This window comes from Panthera tigris, chromosome B2 (assembly GCF_018350195.1).
Source record: "Panthera tigris isolate Pti1 chromosome B2, P.tigris_Pti1_mat1.1, whole genome shotgun sequence".
In the NCBI taxonomy this organism is placed as follows: domain Eukaryota; kingdom Metazoa; phylum Chordata; class Mammalia; order Carnivora; family Felidae; genus Panthera; species Panthera tigris.
This window is the reverse complement of record NC_056664.1, coordinates 90,208,636-90,221,884: the sequence shown is the minus strand read 5'-3', so window position 1 is coordinate 90,221,884 and position 13,249 is coordinate 90,208,636. Positions and strand designations below refer to the sequence as shown.

Genomic DNA, 13,249 nt, shown 5'->3' with positions numbered 1-13,249 from the left:
ACTACCTTCCAATAAGAACCTTCTATTATAGACAAACAGGTTACTTGTTATCATAGAGTATATCTGCAGTCTTGTTTCCTTGTCTTTTCTCATGGCATACTTCCTGGACAATCTTCTTTCTCTTCATTGGGAATCCTGCAATCAGACTGCCTTTCCACTAACATTCAAAAAAATTTTTTCTAATGTTTATTTTTGAGAGAGAGAGAGAAAGAGAGAGAGAGAGAGAGAGAGGGAAACAGAGCATGAGTGGAGGAGGGGCAGACACAGTCTCTGAAGCAGGATCCAGGTTCTGAGCTGTAAGCACAGAGCCTGATGCGGGGCTTGAACTCATGAACCTCAAGATCGTGACCTAAGCCAAAGTCAGATGCTTACCAACTGAGTCACCCAGGTGTCCCTCCACCAACATTTTGGAAAACCCTCCAGGGATTACACAGAGGATAAAGATGGTTCTTAGAGTTCAATGAAGTGTATTACCCTCTAGGCCAGGGCTGTCTAATAAAAATGATGCAAGCCACCTATGTAATTTAAAACTTTCTAGGGGTGCTTGGGTGGCTCAGTAATTTGAGCATCCAACTCTTGGTTTAGGCTCAGGTCATGATCTCATGGTTTGTGAATTTGAGCCCTGCATCGGGCTCTGTGCTGACAGTGCGGAACCTGCTGGGGTTCTCTTTTTCCTTCTCTCTCTGCCCCTTCTCTGCTCACACTGTCTCCATATTTCTCAAAATAAATAAACAAATAAACTAAAAAAAAAATCTCTTAAAAAACCTTCTTACTAGCCACATAAAAAAATAAAGTTAAAATTACTTTTAATATATTGACTCAATATATGCCAAATGTTAATATTTCAACATAGAAGATCCATGACATGGATCTTATATACTCAATATAAGAATTCAGATATTTTACCTTTTTTTGGTATTAAGTTTCAAAATCTGGTGTATGTTTTGCACTTACTGCATGCCACCACGTTTAAAGGGTAAAGGGCTGCATTTGGTTAGTTCTAGGGCAGTTCTAGGCAGGGTCCATTTTCAATTTCCTTCTTCTCCCTTAAGTCTCTGAAACTGTGATGAGAACAATCTATCATGTGAATTCCTAGCACTTATTGTTAGTACCGCTCATTATTATGTGGTTCCCTGTCATTATTTATCTTTTAATACATTTATCTTGTCTCATAAACTAACCTGTAAATTCTTTGAAGTCTGGGACCAAGGGCTGATCCGATCTCAAGATTGAAAATAACTTTAATAAAACCAGGAACTAATTCTGCTCTTGATGTATGGCTCCCCTGCACCTAGTGCCTCTGAAATAAGCCTTGGAATCTAAGTAAGGTCAAATCTGGTGGTTGATGCATCCACACATCCTAAGGCAGACAACTTCTTTGACTAGTGCTAGAAGGGGATCTTCAAGATCTGAAATGTTTCTCTCAAGTCTGCTTTTCTTGAGACATGAAACAAATTATGTCACATGATGAGTCTTTATCCAGTACTTTTCAACCAGTACTTTTTTATTTGTCACGTTTTGGGGTTCTCTTTGTCATCAGCTCTCCTCCGAAATAATTCCAACTTTTCTGAGGTTTTGCTTTTTCTTTCTTTTCTTTTCTTTTCTTTTCTTTTCTTTTCTTTTCTTTTCTTTTTTTTAACATGCTCAATCTAGACTGAACGTAGAACTCCGGTTATGGCTTGGCCAATGAGGAATTAACTGGATCACTGTTGACTGCCTCTCTATAAAACACAGTTCCACTAGGCATCAAGACGCATTCGTTATGAGAACGGCAAGTTGGGAAAGTTAAGGAGCCACAGCACATTAAGTCATGCCATCTTCATATCCCTGATGTTTAGTCTAGAACTGTATACACATACACCAGGCAGTTCTTGAGGTTAGTTAATTTTTCTTGATATCATCTTCCTGTCTTTGCAAATGAGCCAGGGAATCTTCAGACATTGTGTTTTTGGTGTGGGCTGTCCCACCAAAGGACCCGCTAGCAGAGATAACTTTTAAGAGAACTAAGGTGAGGACTAAGAAAGTTTAAGGAAAGCGAACCTGAGTCCAGGGAACCGTATATAAAGTGTCCAGTAGCCGGGAGCTCTGGCTGGTGAAGAAGATGGCAATTACCCGGTTCCTCATACTGCTCTTCCCTCCTGTATCTTAATAGGAATTATTACTTCTTTGTCTTCATCTTAGGGAGAAGAATCAGGGAAAAGACGCAGCGAACTCAAGTAATTGCAAAGAAAGGCTCTGAGATGGTGAGCGAGAGGCTGCAGGTCCGGCCCTGTAAGGACACCCACCTGACCAAGGAGTCCTGGGAACGCGGGCGTCCGCGCCCGTGCCCGTTTGGGGGCGCGCCCTCGGCGCCGGCTGGGTCTTTCTCGCAGCTCTGCGGGCAGGAGGCGGGGCGGCGGCGCGCACGCGGACGGGGTGGGGCAGGAGGGAGCTGACGTGCCGACGCTGGCGCCGCTGCCGGGCGGGTGACGTGTAGGTCCGCGCCTGCTCCGCCCCCTTCCTCCTCGCCGGGTTTGTAGGTCTGTCTGGTGGTCGGGGCTCTGTACTCTTCTAGTGGGAGCGACCCCGGCGAGCCCAGGTTGAGGTGCGGAAGAAGGCAAAACGGTGCAGTTGCCCACCGGAATCTTCAGCTCTCTTCGCTCCCCACCCGGCGTGGGAAGTAAAAATGAAAACGAAAGGGAGGTAGGCGCGGAGGTAGGAGCTGACCGAGTGATGGGAAGCGCGTGAGCTGGGGCCGAAAGGTGAGGAGATGGAGCTGGAGGTGGGAAGGGGAGGGCAGGTGGCGGGAGGCAGGGACTTGGGGGCGGACGACGCTACGGGACAGCCCCCTCGGGTCTCGGAGGGAAGCCACGAGCTGTCATCCCCCCTCGGGGCCTGAAGTCGTATCCCTGGTTTCCGACAGTCTCGTCCACTTTGGAGTTTCTAGGTGGGGGTGGTGATCAAAAAATCACCCTAGCCGTATATTGTACAGGTGTTAGACCACTAGGTGATGACCAGATGGGGAGGTTTTTCTTTCCTGTGCGTAATTTGTTTCCTTTAGTTCCCCCCCCCCCCCCCACCTCCGGTACAAAGCCGTGGTAACTTTTTTCGTTTACTTCATAGAGCTTTTTAAGAGAAAAATCTGCTTTGTATTTTTTACCCTCACACTGAAAAGTAAATAGTCTGGGTAGGGTGTTGACCATGGTGAATTGAGGGTGCAGTCGACGAGTCTAGAATGTTCATTTTGAAATAAGTAAATGTGTGTGTGTGCGCGTGTAAGGGACGTGTTGTGAGTACGTGGGCAGTTGTAAGTTGTATTAAAAAGTCTTTTAAACTTAAGACCATGGGGGAGGGGAAGAAAAAAAAAAAGGGAGGGAGCCAAACCATAAAAGTCTCTTAAAAACTGAGAACAATCTGAGGGTTGATAGGGCGGTGGATGGGAGGGGGTGATGGGTATTGAGGGCACCTGTTGGGATGAGCACTGGGTGTTGTATGGAAACCAATTTGACAATAAATTTCATATTAAAAAAATAAATAAAATAAATAAGTCTTTTAATCATAAATTAACTTCTTCATTGAATGGAGTGTGTTCGTGTAATCTGCTGTTGTTTGGTTTTTTAAAAGAAGCATAATTTTAGCAGTAACAAAGTTTGATGTGATTGGTATCACGTGTTCACTCCAACTAGTGATCATGTTTTCTTTTTACAAGTAAGGTTAGATTGAATAGCCAGTATCTCCATCACTAGATTTCATGTTTCATGGATTGAAATATTTTTTTTTTCTCATTTTTGGAGTGTTAGGAAAAGTTAAGAATTCAGCTATTGATTCTACTCTGCATTGAACTTCTGTTCATCTTTTATTTTTAATGACGGCTGTAATAATAGTCTCACATAAGAAGAGTGCTCTTAGAGATGCCAATTAAGCATAGGCTATATAATTTTATTTGAATGAATTTTTCATGACTTAGCCTTCTTGATCCCTGCTGAACAGTTTTCTTTTATCATTTCATTCATTCATATGTGCCAGGCACTGTGCTAGGCCTAGGAAATCAAGAGAGATACAGTGTCTGTAATTCGGAACTTTCTATGGAAAGTTTAATAGAGGATCTTAACTAGGATTCCTTTTCATGTCGTGGATCTCTAGTGGACCAAAATAAAGCTTTTCATGAGAATAAGTTATTGTTAATGTTTACATGTAACTGGCATCTAAGGAGGGGCAGATTATTGTCCTTGAACGGCATGACTGATTTTTCTTTGATCAAAATGAGAGTATACATACCAATGTTTTGCCAGTTAAGAGAGTGATTTTTTCTTTTTGCCGAGTTGGCTTAAATACAAAGTTCACAATTGGAAATCAGTTTCTACCTGAAAAGAAAGATTTTATTTTTCCAGTTTTTACATTGGCCACATTGGATCTCCTATGTGTTAATGACTCATAATTCATAAGAATTCTGCACACAAAGCATATTCATCAGAAACATGTATGGTACTTATTGACAAGAAAATTTTTTGTCCCATAGTACCTTCGTTGGGGAGGTAGTTAGCGTAAGCCCTTTCAGTGCAATGTATGTCTTCATATAAATACGGCACAGTTTTCAACTTTGAGAAGATATCTACCTGAAATTGAAATTTTAACAAACATAAACATTTATGGAAAGAAAAAATGCATAATTACCAAGGAGGAAAGGTATCTTACGTAGTTAGTAATTGTGAGAAGGTAGGTGTTATGTGTCTATCTCCTTCTATAAAGTTTTTTAAAGTAGGTACTAGATCTTATTTCTTGTATAATGCCCAGCTCATAGTAGATGTTCCTATATAAATGTTTATTCATTCAACATGTACCATCTCATTTAAGTCCTCACTTTGCATATAGATGAGCAAGGGAGCATGTTTGAGTGTGCCTGATGGGTGTTCAGTTTCATTTTTCTGCTGTTATGATAATCAGTTATAGAGGCTGTTTTATTTATGAAACTCTATTATTCAGATTTAATGCAGTTCAATCCATCTTTGAATATTTCAATTTAATCAGGTCATTCGACCTGAAAGGGGCATAAAAAGTCACTTTGAAGCCCCTCTTTATTTCGTTAATCAGAAAGTTGATACCCAGAGAAGTGAGCTGATTTTTTATCATCAAACAAAAATTGACATCTGAACTCAGTTCTCATTATTTTTATTTTAGTTTGTTCCTACTATGTCATTTTGCCTCTCCTCATTATAACTTGAACAGACTTAACTCTTGGAAACCTTTGTAAATTAAAATAGAGTCCTATTTTATCTTTCTGGTTTAGGAGTTTGGGGCTTGTCTACCTCCACTTCTGTGATTCACTCTTCAGAGAGAATTGTTAGGAAGTGCATTTGTTATTAAAAGTTTGAAGCTGACGTGGAAAATAAGGGTGGAATTTAGAACAGGTACATAAGAACGTAGTAAAGTAATTTTTGGTAACAGTAAACATTCTCAGAATATGTTTTAATAAGCTAATTGCTGAGAAATATTTATATTTGAAGGAGATAAAGTTCACACATAGTTATTTAATAACTAAACCAAAGATTCTTAACATTACTGAATCAAAATTTCTGGGGATGGTGTCTAGAAATGTCTTTTCAGGTAACTCCCCAGTGATTCCAATACAACCAGTTCATATTGGAAACTTCTGCATTAAACCATATGAATTCAAAAGCCTCTTAATTTTCTATTCTGTCCTATTAAAGCAGAACTTCAAAAGAAGGGAGGGAATTAGTGTCAGGACTATGGAGTAGAGAGGCAGTTTTAATGTTTCCCAGTATTGTTAAACAGTTGCTAGTTATTTTGAAATTAATTCAGTGACTACCAAGTTACTCAGTTCTGTGTAGCTAAGAAGCATTCTTTTAAGAGTGAAGGAAGCTTTGCAAAATATTAGTGTTGTCTGTACCCTGGAGATGGGGACACAAGGGATAACCTAAAGATTACTTCTAGAAAGAGTCACAAATTAATGCTCTGAGTATATATTCTCAGAGTTCCTTGGTATAGGCTAAGACCCATGCAAGATATTGGAGAAAAGCAAGACATACACTACTGCAGTCTTGGAAACGACTGTCAAGATGCTGGCTTTGTGAGACTGTTGAGTGAATTGACTTGAGGTGAGGAAAAATACTAATACCAGTGAGTGCTGTCCTGGTCAACTTGAAGTAAAGCAGAGGCTTTGTCACTGATTTAGAAAGTGAAAAAGTTGCTATCCCTAGTCACTGATTTTGGTGTTAGTTTGGGGAAAAAATAGCTGTTCCCCAACAGCTTTGCAAAATGACTGATTTAACTCCAGTTTTTCAGAGCTCTTTTTGTATTTATTAGAAACAGAACACTGGAAGAATATTATTGAAATTCTAAATCCAGTGGACATTTTGCCATGTTTCTTGATCGCATTTGATAATGGTTGACCATACCTCTTTCTTAAAACTCTCTGCTTTGTTTCAGAAACACTATATTCTGGTGTTTCCTTGGCCTTTATTGGCCTTCTACTAGTCATAATTTCCTCTGTCAAGCTTTTCCACCCATTTATTCTTTAAAGGCTTCTGTTCTACCGCTGCCATCTTCTTACTCTTCACAGATCCTTAGGTGATTTTTAACTATTCCTATTGTATTCCTGATAATTTTCATTTTTATATCCTGAAAGCAGACCTCAGTCCTGAACTCTTCACCTGAGTATTCAATTCCTACTGACCATTTCTACTTGAATGTCATACAGATATCTCAAACTCAACTTGGTTGGGATTGAACTTGTGATATTACTATAATTACTATTAACTTTTCCCTAGTTCAGTATTAATTGTATTGTGAACCTGATCTATAATTGTGGAAGTCAGTCTTGGACTTTGCATCCCCTCCCATCCACCCCTCTTCCCCCACCACAAACACAGATAATTAGAGTAAGCCAAATAGATTTGACTTAAACACTTGGATTTATCCACTTTTCTCTGAATCACTACTAGTATTTCAGTTTAGGAACCCTTCAAGCCTTCATCTTTTTTCTGCATTACTGCCACAGTCCCTGGTATCTTTCTACTTCTGGTCTTGTCTTTTTGTGGTCTATTCCCTTTACTGCAGTTGTAGTAACTCTTATTAAACACAGCTCGAGTCAAAACTCGCTTGGAGATTTCTTTTACTGTCAGAATGATTTCTAAACAGCATGACTTAAATGGCCCTTCATGACCTGATTGCTCTTCCTCCAGCTCCATTTCTTGTCACATTATTCCTTGACCACTACACTGGGTCATCTTTTTGTTCCTGGAACGTGAAGTATTCTTACTCTCTATGTTGCCCTGTTTACCTGGCTGACTCTTCATCCTTGAAGTGTCAATATAAGAAACCTGCTTCTCTTTCCCCGCTTCCTTTCTTGCTAGGTTAGATGTACCTGCTCTGTGTTCTGGTAAACTCTTTACTGCCCCCTTTTAAAATAGAAGTCTTATTTTGTATTGAGATAGCTTGTTTAATCAGCCTGTCTTCACTAGACTGTGAGCTTCACAAGGATAGGTGCCAGATTGATTTTGCTCACCATAGTCTATCCAACCTGGATATAATAGAAATTCTAGTTAAGAGATATCAGGTGAGTGAAAGCTGTTTGTACATTCTTCTGAGGTTTTCCTTCTGAGCCTGTTCTTACCCTAGGTTTTCTAGCAACTGTCAACTTTTACCATTCCTTTTTGTTTTGTGCTTTTTTAGCTTGAGATTTAGAAAATACCCAAATATTAATTTCAGAATTAAATTTCTGCATGTATAAGTTCTTGAGTTCTTTGAGAAGGATGGCATCATGAGTTGAATAAATCATGTTAGATTTTATTTCTTCTGTTTGTGAGAAAACTTACTAGTTTGTAAACTATCTTGTCTCTTCTTAAGGACTAAAATTAATTAAATAATTTATATGAAAAATATTTTTGAGGTCTTGAAATAAAGATGTAAACATTAATATATATATATATATATATGTATGTATATGTGTGTGTGTATATACACACATAGATATATACCAGACCTGTAAATACTGCCCTTTTTTTGTGGTCGCTTTGTACCTCCCTTTATCTTTTCTGTCAGTTCATCCATTCATCCATTAAACAAATAGTTATTGAGAACTTGCTGTACCCCAAACACTATTTTAGGTGGTGTGGATACTGCAGTGAACAAAACAATGTTCCCACCCTCATGGGGCTCATATTCTATTGGGTGAAGTTAACAAATAACACAGTCAACATTGTTATGTGTTAGGTACCACGAAGTAAAGTGAGTTGGATGCAAGAGAAGGATCAAGGAAGAGGTGCTATAAGGTGGTCAGAGGAGGCTTCTCTGGTAAAGAGACATTTGAGCAAAGACCTGAGGAAATGAAGGAGCTACCTATGTGGCCTGTGGGAGAGGAGTGCTTATGCAGGGGGATCTACTTGTTACAGTTTATATCACTGGAAGGAAGGCAGGTGTGGATGCCCCAGCATGAGCAAGGAGGAGGGTTATAGGAGATCAAAGCATAGGAGAAGGCCAAGTTCTTTAAGCATTTTGAAGTTTATGCAGAGATATGTGAAACCTTTGGAGGGTTTTGAACAGAGGGGAGCCACAAATGTTACCTGTTTTTGGGAAGAATGATTCTTGTTTATGTGTGGAAATTAAATTGTTAGAGAGTAAGGATGAAAACAGGGAGACTAGGCAATTGTAATAGTCTGTAGGGTAGACTATAGGTAGTCTTATAGGGTAATGGTGAGAAGTGGTCAGATTCTGAATATATTTTGAAGGAAGAGTTGGGAGAATTTGCTGATGAATTGAATGGAGTAAAGTATAACTACAAGTTTTTTTGGCCTGAGCAACAGGCAGAATGGAGTTGTGATTTATTCAAGTGATGTGACCACAGGAGGAGATTTGCAGCAGGAGATCAATTTTGACATTTTTAAGTTTGAGTTAACCTATTAGACATCCAGGTGGAGATGTGGAAGAGGTAGTGGGTATGCAAATCTGGAGTACAGGTGAGATATAGAGAATGGAGATAAGAATTTGGAATTAGGATATAAATGATACTTAAAGTCTTGAGACTGGATGGGATCCCCTGAATGGGATCTCCAGCGTAGCTGGAGAATGGGGTCTGAGCTCTCTGATCTTGAGGCACAGCAATGTTTAAAGGAGGATGAGGAGGAACCAACAGGACAAAAAAGTGCCAGTATTGCTGGAGAAAAAACAAGAGATACTGGTGTCCTAAATACCAAGTGAAGCCACTGTATCTAGAAGGGCTGCGTCAAAAACTGACAAGGATTAAATAAGGACTGAGAAGTAACATTGAATTTGACAGTGTTGAGGTTATTGTGACGTTAATAGCTCTTTTGGTGTAACAGTGGAGGTTGGTTTGATTGGAGTGGCATTTTTATTGCAGATAAGCTAAAAAAAACGTAGGGTATTAATGGGAGAGGGCTGTGGAGTCGGTTAGGTTTTAAATATGGAAGCCCCCATAGCATATTTTTAGGCTTCAGAAATGATCCAAAAGAGAAGAAAGTATTAATGAGAGAGGGGACAATTTCACTTCAGCAATTTACCACTGTATGTCCACTGAATAAATTTTTCTTGAACTAATGAATGGATAAAAGTATTTTCAACAGATGCTATATATTTTTATCAGTGTTGAATAAAAAGTGGGATAAAGAACACTTTAGTTAACACCTTTTTTGTTGTTGTTGTTCAGATGGTTGTGAAAATTGATTAGATTTCAGTCTTCCTTAATTAGATTACCACTTTACTTTTTCACATGATGAGCCTGGTGTTTCCCAAGTTTTTGCAGCTGCCTTTACAAATGATCTGCTACAATTAAGGTGTGCTGCTGCAGTGGGCTTGTATAATCTTTTACATTGTGTTCATCTTGTCCCCTTTAAACTTTTAAAAAGTTTACTTCAAATATTTCTCCAAATATTTCTCCAAATGTAAAAGTACATTTACAATCAGAAAGCAACATCCAGTACTCAGTAATCAATTATTTTATGGTCTATACTTATGTGGAAATTTTTATAAAACATTGAAAAACATGTTCAACCGATACAGATGTCATTTTTATTAAAAAGTCAGCAGATACCATGATTTCCCTAGTGTCTTCACTGTAAAAATTGTTAACCAGCAATCTTTAGAGAAATGATTACATTACTATTTAAAAATTTAAGGTCACATGCTATAATTTTTAAAACATCAGAGTGAATTTCATGTTTCTAATGCTTTTTGAAGCATGGTGTTTCAGTAGATTTAAAAAAGGTAAAGGGTATCATTATGAAAACCTGTTTTTCCTCTCAATTGTAGTATGTATAATTTATTGTTAGGAAAGTGGTTTAGAAGTTAGAATATAAAGTATGAGAACTAATGGGCCTAACCCTTTCAAACACTTTTTCAGTTTATGAAGCTGTGAGTAGCAGAGGATGAAGTCTCATAGGGAAGTGATGGTTCAACTCAAAATAAGGGACAGAAGAAAACATTCTTGTAGACTATATTTGTTAGGGCACGTTTCTGACTGATATAACAGAAAGTGGAAGACGATGCCCTATTTTGTTTTTGTTTTTTTCCATTAGTATTTAAGTTTTTATTCATAAATACTGAAACAAACAATTTAGACCGAATGTTAAATAAAGCATATATATTAGATGCAGTGTAGTAACACTATAGAATTTTTGCTCTCTATGTATTTGTTCTAATTCATAATGCCCAGTGTGTTAGTGATTTGCTTTTCTGTTTTTATATTTTTTGTTTACCATATAAATTCATTTGAGTCCTCATTTTAGTATTTTCTCTACTTGAGAAAGAGGGGTATTGAGTGTGTGCCAACTTCTTTTATATAATGTCAATGTTAGGGCTATTTAAGAATATCCTCTACTATGCACAGAACAATAATAAGTAAAGATTAAGGTCATTGTACCCTTTGATAAATATTTTTTGGATTTGGAGTGGATAATCCTAGTTGTTTGGGTATAATAAAACTTGAGTCAGATTTCCAAAAGGAGCTCGTATTCAGTAATGCAATGGTGCTCCATATAATTGTGATACAGAGGAATAAGTATAAGGTCTGGAAAATCCATTCTCTCTACATAGCTAACGCTGGTTCTAGAGCATCACCAGAGCATCACTAAGAGTTGTGGTTTGGTGAATTCAGGTCTTATTAAGGGACAGACAAATTATTTGGGTCTGTCTTCCAGAAGCCCATAGATTAGGGTGGAATGAAGATTCTGCCTTTCTCAGATAATCTGAACCAGGACCTTTTGACTGTTGGGTTTCTGTTCCATGTGTTCTCTAGAGTAATATGTGTACTTGTTTGGTATTTGTGGGATGTTCTTTCTAAGAACTCTTTCTAAGAACTCTTGTTCTTTTTTTTTTTTTTTTCCAATGTTTATTTATTATTGAGAGAGAGTGAGAGACAGAACATGAGCATGAGAGGGGCAGAGAGAGGAGGAGACACAGAATCTGAAGCAGTCTCCAGGCTCTGAGCTGTCAGCACACAGCCTGACGTCAGTCTCGACCCACAAACCGGGGACCATGACCTGAGCCGAAGTCGGATGCTGAACCGACTGAGCCAGCCAGGTGCCCCTGACTATTCTTGTTCTTAATCAGTGCTGATATGTTAATCAAGATACTTGTTTTTTCAAGGGCCTTTAAAGGAAAGCTTTCCTTATCCTTAAAAAGTAAAATTAATGTAATTATGGGGATCTCCTATAATATAAAGGCTATTTAGTTTATAGTTAATGAGCCTAATTAGGCCCATTCCTTCTAGGTTGGGAAACCTGGGGTTAATACAAGTAGTTAGTTGGGGGAGGTAAATTAGAGTATGAACCTTACATAAATCTCATTTTTAACAAACCATTATGTGTGTTGATTTATATTAAAAGTATACACACACATATTTATTTCCCCCTTGCTTTCTCTGTTCTCCATGATCCACATGTGATTTTTTTTTTTTTTTAATGTTCATTTATTTTTGAGAGACAGAGAGAGACAGAGCATGAGCAGGGAAGGGGCAGAGTGAGAGGGAGACACAGAATCCAAAGCAGGCTCCAGACTCTGAGCCGTCAGCACAGAGCCCGACGCGGGGCTTGAACTCAGGAACTGCGAGGTCATGACCTGAGCCGAAGTCAGACACTCAACCGACTGAGCCACACAGGCGCCCCCAACGTGTGATTTCTGATTTGATTGGAAACTATTGAAGAACAGTTGCTTCTTGTTTAAGAATGAATTAGGATATAAAGTGAACTTCTTGGATAGAAATTAGGAACAGTTAAAATTGCTTTTGAAAATCCTTCAGTTGGACATAAGTCATCAAAACACACTGTCTTAGTGTGTTGTGTGCCACCATGTCTTTTCTCCAGACTTGGAACATACCAGTATCTTCCGATGAACTAGGTGAAAAAGTTGGTTTGTGCTTAATGGCAATGTTGTATATATATTTTTAAGAAGAAAACATGGTTTTCAAATATTGGAGTCATGCAATGCGGCAAGATGCTCACGGTTTGAGATGCATATGGTGATTGAAACGGATGGATGAAGGGAACTTCCTGTTTTTGTTGCTCATCCTCCATTTACTCTGGAGCAGCTAGCTATTCAGTGTGTGAAATAGTGGACAGAATCTCCAGTATTATTGTTTTGGTGTGTCTATACCTTTTATTTGGCCTGTTTTATATGGTTGATTCAAATAAGTAAATGTGCCCATGATGGGACTCTATTAACTAATTGATGGCAATAATGTACAATTAAAGAAAAGGCAGAAATCTTTTTTTAGAGGGTACTGTGAAAAATTACCCCCTTTTGAAATGGCATAATAGAGGATTATGTATATATGTAATATATCTATGAAGGCTGATGTCTGAATTCTGATCTTGACTGTGTTAATTTTTTAACAACTCACTTTTTAGAAGTAAAATGTAAATACTTCAGTTTATTTTTCAAGATTTGGCCTGTGGGCATATAATTCTATTTTAGGTATTGAAATCTTAAATTCTCATTTTTATTCCATTCACAACCTACCCATCATTCCAGTGTTTTTATCCCTTACCTACATTATATCACTCTTTTTTTTTCCCCTCTAATAATTCCCTAGTATCTATGATTGCCAGCAACTAATTGCGGACTTTACATTCTTTAGGAAATATAGTTTGGCTATGGTGGAGATTTTGTTATTTGTTTATAATGAAAACTACAGTAACTATATTTTCCTAAAATTACTGCCAAGCAGTAATTTTAAACCCCATTTAGAGTTTAGAAACAGATTTAAAATAAAGGATCGTAAAACTTTCTTTGTGGTACT

General features: G+C 38.2%; 1 protein-coding gene across 1 annotated transcript in view; it reads left to right on the top strand.

The window, feature by feature from the left end:
- Positions 1-2,492: 2,492 nt before the first annotated feature.
- Positions 2,493-13,249, top strand: part of ASCC3 (activating signal cointegrator 1 complex subunit 3) — a 353,465-nt gene continuing 342,708 nt past the window's right edge. The window contains exon 1 of the mRNA XM_042986876.1: positions 2,493-2,741. The gene's annotated coding sequence lies outside the window, so the exon portion shown is untranslated. The remainder of the gene's footprint in view (positions 2,742-13,249) is intronic.